Here is a 6,000-nt window from a genome sequence, read left to right on the forward strand (position 1 = left end):
TCAGCAAAGAAATTTCCCTGGTGAGTATAAAAGTCCTAAGATTGATGTCATTGTGAGCAAGTGAGCTCTCCATCCTTGCATTTCACTCTTCCTGGTGGTCTGTGTTAAAGAGATCTCGCTCTTAAGAACAGAATCTACAAGACTGGCTAGAACATCTCCTTAGATACGTCATTTGAAACACTGACTCATTATTTTAATAGCATCTTTCTTAAATTAGGGTCAGAATTCTTTTCCTAGCATCATCCTTTCCATCTATTTTAAGACAGAGCCATCACTGTCTCATGTCCCCACTAATTGGGTAAGTGGGTCTTTCTGACCTTGCAACAACTAAGTAGAAAGCACACTTAGTGACTGTAAAATTGACAGGCTTCTCTTTTTCTAAGTGGCAGGTATAATCTAGGACTTTTTGAACAGCACTTTGAGTTCCTACACTTTTCTATAAAGGGGTTTATATGTGAGTTGGCAGAAGATGGGGAGTTAACAATGCAGGGATCTACCACATTCATTTCAAGCCTTGTGCAAGGGGTTTCCACTGAACCACATGGAGAGAGTAACATGTTGGCAGATACCACCATGGCTTGTATTCTGACTCCTACCTGGGAAATCTAGAAGCTGGGCCATAGGATAACCGTCCTTTTTGATGATGGAGTCAGGAGAGGGCAGCTGAGACTCCAGAGAGCTTTCCCTGCCTCCTCTTCCATGTGAGGATAGAATGAGAAATTAGCTCTCTACCAGCTCATAATGAGGCTCTCATCTACTGCAGTGAGAGGTCAGAGAAAGTTAAGGTCAAAGTGGCCAAGCGCCAGAAAAGGTTAAATGACCAACCAAAGCATATCTGTTATGCAGGGTCAGGGCCCTGGCTGGGAAACAAATAGGACTGAACACTTGGAATCATGTGGTTGAATGCCCCTTCAAATTGTGAACTCCTAGACTTCTCTGAATTCTTTCAGCCTGAGAAATGCCTACTCCTCCCTAATAAGAACAAGAACTTCTCCTTGCTTGAAGACAATGAAGAGGCCTCTGATCTGAAAGACAGCATATGCCCCCTCAGGACCTTTTCCCAATTTCTCCCTTACCAGTAGGCCTATAACTAGGATCAGGTCATGATATAATCCCACCAGCGTTAGACCATCCCAGGCTTGATAAGGGAGGAAAGGGACTATTCCCCAAAGGTACTACAAAACATAGTCAATATGTAGCAGCAGAAGCTGGGCACTCAGTACCGGGCTGAATTCTGAGGGTGCTTGATCAAGGAGGCTGGAACATAAGATTGAATGGGGTGAGCTTATTGATTTCGGCGCATTCTGACAAAATACAAGATTTAACTTTCTGGCAAAGGCCCCAGGAGATGATGTAAACACCTTCTAGGATAGCTCCTAAAAGTAAGGAACAAGCAATGGACCACATCAAATGAAGTCAAAATGCCATAATTGCTGTGCCAGATGGTTGCAAATGTGATTAAAAGGCTCAGAGAAGTAGGCATGCTGGAGTGGACATAGTAAAAAAAAACCAGAAGATTCACCAAATGATTGTGTTTCATGAGAAGGCCAAGACCACTTACCAAGACCAGAAGGAATGTGCTGGTGAGAATGGCAGAAAGCTGCCAAAGTAACCTCTGTGAATCACAAGTTTGACCCCCGCTTAAAACTCTTCCCATTCTTCTGAGCATCATCAAAATGTTCCAGAGCCCTCCTCCGAAGGAGGTACTAGTAAGAGAGGTTATTTCATAAATAGACTTACAAAGCAATTGGTATGATGGGGCCCCCAAAGCAGTGAAGGTCTGGTGGTGGAGCTTGATCACCAGAAGTTAAGTAGACACAATTATCACAATGAAAGCATGGCTTCAGTGGCAGCCAAGAGGGCCTGACCTGTGGAGATGCACTGAAATACCTAACAGAACATGGCGCTCCTCGAGGCAAAAGAGATGGGCAGCCCACAAGGGTCATCACCAGCATTTACCTCCAAATAAATCAAGGACAGATGACAGGAGGCTGAGGGCAGATACTCTAAACAATGTCACAATCTCTTGTCCAATTTCTGGACTTGAATCTGTTTTCAGACTCAGACGCACTAGCTGAACTGGAGACCAGTTTTCCAGGAGGAGGGACTCTGTAACGCCACAGCAAGTGTACGTGGTCATCATTTCCCCAGTCCTTCCCCGAGGCACCTATGGCCGTGTACTTAGATAGCTACACACTGAAGAAAAAGAAATACTCAAATATTTCAAGGGCTGTTGGACAGAGTTGACATGAATACTTAGCAATCAGAACCATCACCACGCCATCTATCTCAGGGTGCAGGACTACAGGGCTAGGCAAAGGATCAAATCCTAGTTAAGGTCCAGTTTACAGTGTGTTCACTGGATCCATGAACTCACACAGTTGTCCTTTTCCCTGTCCTTGAATGTATAAATGGGTTTGATATACTTGGAAGTTGGTGCAACTTCTATACTGGGTCCTTGACCCATAAGATAAAAGTTACCATAGTGGGTAAGGCCAAGCAGAGGTCTCTGAAAATGCACTACCCTCTCCTCAATCAAAAGAGTAAATCAGAAACAATATTGCATCTTAGAGAAATGGCAAAAATTCATTGAATAATCTATTGTCATCATCCATTATCCATTTGGTGTATTCAGGGGCTGGAGTGGCAAATTAAATGGAGATATCATGAGACCTCCATGAAGAGTCTACCAAGCTGACTGAGAAGCAATCACAAGAGAGATGGGAAAAGAACCAGGAGAGAGTGAAGCCATGGAAAGCAAGGGATTAAAGCACTAACACCAGCAGAGAAACAGAGTAAGGTCTGAAGGTGTCCATTGAATTTGGTGAACACTGTATCACTAATGGCCTTAGAAATGGCAATTCTAGCCAAATCATTCACTCATTCATTTAACAAATATGTATTGCATGTGCCAGTAGGGAGGAGAGAAGAGGAGAGGAGAGGGAGGAGAAGAGCTCCAGGCAGTTGAGATAGGATGTCCAAAGCTCAGCAGCTGATGCAGGGAAGGGCGCGTTTTCCTTTTCCAGTTACATTAATTGGTGGGGAGGGGAAAAGTCTATGGAACTTATGCATGATTTCCTCAATTTCTTGATGAAATAGGAGCAGAACCATCTTCATCATAGGAGATGGTCTCATAGTATCTGGGCAGCCAGGTGTGGGTTGGTTGTGTTCAAACAAAATGACCACAGACTCTTCCTCAGCCTAATGGGGATGACTGTTGTATCAGCTGTGGTCCATTCAGGAAAACAGAAACCAAGAAAACCAAGCTAGGTGTTACAAATAAAGGGCAATTAAAACAGAGAACGGGTTGCAAAGATGGTGGAAGTCTAAGAGGACAAAAAGGCATGCATGGATAGCCAAATATTCGTAACTACTGGAAACAGCTATTAGTCAACAGTCAGGGAAACAAAGAAGAACAGGTCTAAACCCTAGGTCAGAGGAGGGCCCCCACCTACAGGCTGGTGCTCAGACCTCAGGAAAGGGCGTGACTGGCCGGTGCAGGTTCTGCAAAGAGGAAATAGTACAACTGGTTTGGGGAGTGCCAACTGAAGCTGTGGCTGAAGCCATAGCTGCATTTTGCTGCTGTTTTTGCCGTAGCGACACCAACGCTAGAAACAGAAAAAGTCCCTCCTCTTTTCATCGTCTAATCTCCCTCTTCCTATTAGCCAATCTCCCATTGGCTAATAGAGAGCCAACCAGCAAGAGTTTCTGGGAAATGTATTTTGCAGACCCGGACCCCACCATCACAGAACAGAGCCTAGAACAGTGGTTTGGGAGCTGAAAGACAAGAGGTGAATGCTCTGGTCTGAATGCCTGTGTCTCTCCAAGATCTGTATTTTGAAATCCTAACCCCCAAGGTGATGGTGGTAGAAGGCAGGGCCTTTGGGAGGTGATTAGATCATGGGGTCTAATTCAGTGTGTCGTGAGGGCCTGTTTTCTGGTTCATGGGTGGCACAGAGCCCTCATGAATCGGATTAGGGACCTTATAAAAGAAACTCCAGAGAGATCCCTCGCCTCTTCTGCCATGTGAGGACACAATGAGAAAACGCCCTCTATGAACCAGAAAACAGGCCCTCAGCAGACACCAAATCTGCTGGCCCCTTAATCTTGAATTTCCCAGCCACCAAAACTGTGAGAAATAAATTTCTGTTGTTTATAAGTCACCCAGTTTATGGCATTTTGTTATAGCAGCCCAAATGGACCAAGGCCATAAATAAACACCACAACTATATCAGAGTATAGAGATGACTGGAGGGATACAAACAAAGAGGCTGGTGCTCTGTGACCCCAGGGCCAACAAGTGTGGGTGCTTTTGCCCACCAGGGAGCCCAGCAGGTGTGAGCTATGACCAGGCATTTCGTGTCCTCTTTGGTGGCTGGTATTGCCATCTGCAGAGAAGCCACAGAGCCTGACAGCAGAGAGAATACAGCATTGGCAATGGTCCTGTGCACATCTGGCCTCTTTGTGATTGCAGAACCTGGGGTTCAGGAAGGCTCTCCACAGTCTCTCCCTCGTTATTACGATTTTCCTAGGTAGAAAAGCATTCGAAGGGCTTCCTAGGGCAGCCAGACCATATGAACTAAATTTAGAGGAGAATAAATTGCAAGCCATGTTTGGAAGAGAGTTGAAACGTCTCCTTTTTCCCCTCCTTTACAATATGGGAAGGAAATTTTAAACATAAGTGAATGTTTAAAAATCAATAGCTTTCTTATGTTGCAAAGGTAGCTAATTAGAAAATATAACAGAAGAGTATCCCATTCTTAATATCAATAGAAATTATAAATATCTAGGAATAAACTTAACAAGAAACATGTAGAATCTACTTATAGTTGAAAAAAACTTTGAAAATTTAAAGGACCGAAAATAGCACTGGAATAAGAAGAGAGATGTAGTCTACTGGAAGTTTAAATATCATTAAATATAAATTATCCTCCAACTGATTTAGATTTTTAAAAATGTTACAAAGCAAAACCCCACAGCAGCTTTTAACCTAACGTATGTCCAAATATCCAGAAAAATAATCTTTTATACAATTTTGTAAGAATATAAATGACAAAATTATTCTAAAAAACAGGTTGGCTATATGAATCAAGGATTCTTTTAAATCAAGTCTGGATGGCTCATGGTCAGGAGTCTGAGACCAGCCTAGGAACAGAGCAAGATCCTATCTTCACAAAAAATTGAAATTAAAATTTAGAAAAAGAGAATCTTAAGTAAGATATTTATACAGACAATTAAAAGGCATATTATCTTGAGTACTCAAATATGTGGGGCAGGCACAATGGCTTACGCCTATAATCCCAGCACTTTGGGAGGCTGAGATGGGCAGATTGCTTGAGCTCAGGAGTTCAAGACCAGCTGAGCAGCATGGCAAAACTCTATCTCTACAAAAAATACAAAAATTAGCTGGGCATGGTGGCACATGCCTGTGGTCCCAGCTACTCAGGAGGCTGAAGTAGGAGAATCACTTGAGCCTGGTATGCAGAGGTTGCAGTGAACTGAGATCATGATACTGCACTCCAGCCTGGGTGACAGAATGAGACCCTGTCTCAAAAGAAAAAAAAGAAAAGATAGAGGGAAAAGTTCAGGATAGATGTGTAACAGAACTCAGAACACAAACACCTAAATGTTATCAATGGTTAACCCTAGTTAATGAAATTCTCAGTAATTTTTATTTTATTTTATTATATTTTATTTTATTTTTTTGAGACAGTCTTGCTCTATCACCCAGGCTGGAGTGCAGTGGCGTGATCTCGGCTCACTTCAACCTCTGCATCCCGGGTTCAAGCTATTTTCTGCCTCAGCCTCCCGAGTAGCTGGGATTACAAGCACCTACCACCACGCCGGGCTAATTTTTGTATTTTTAGTAAAGACGGGGTTTCACCATCTTGGCCAGGCTGGTCTTGAACTCCTGACCTCGTGATCCACCCGCCTCGGCCTCCCAAAGTGCTAGGATTACAGGCATCAGTCACTGCACCCAGCCATATTTTATTCTTTACA

This window comes from Nomascus leucogenys, chromosome 5 (assembly GCF_006542625.1).
Source record: "Nomascus leucogenys isolate Asia chromosome 5, Asia_NLE_v1, whole genome shotgun sequence".
Taxonomy (NCBI): domain Eukaryota; kingdom Metazoa; phylum Chordata; class Mammalia; order Primates; family Hylobatidae; genus Nomascus; species Nomascus leucogenys.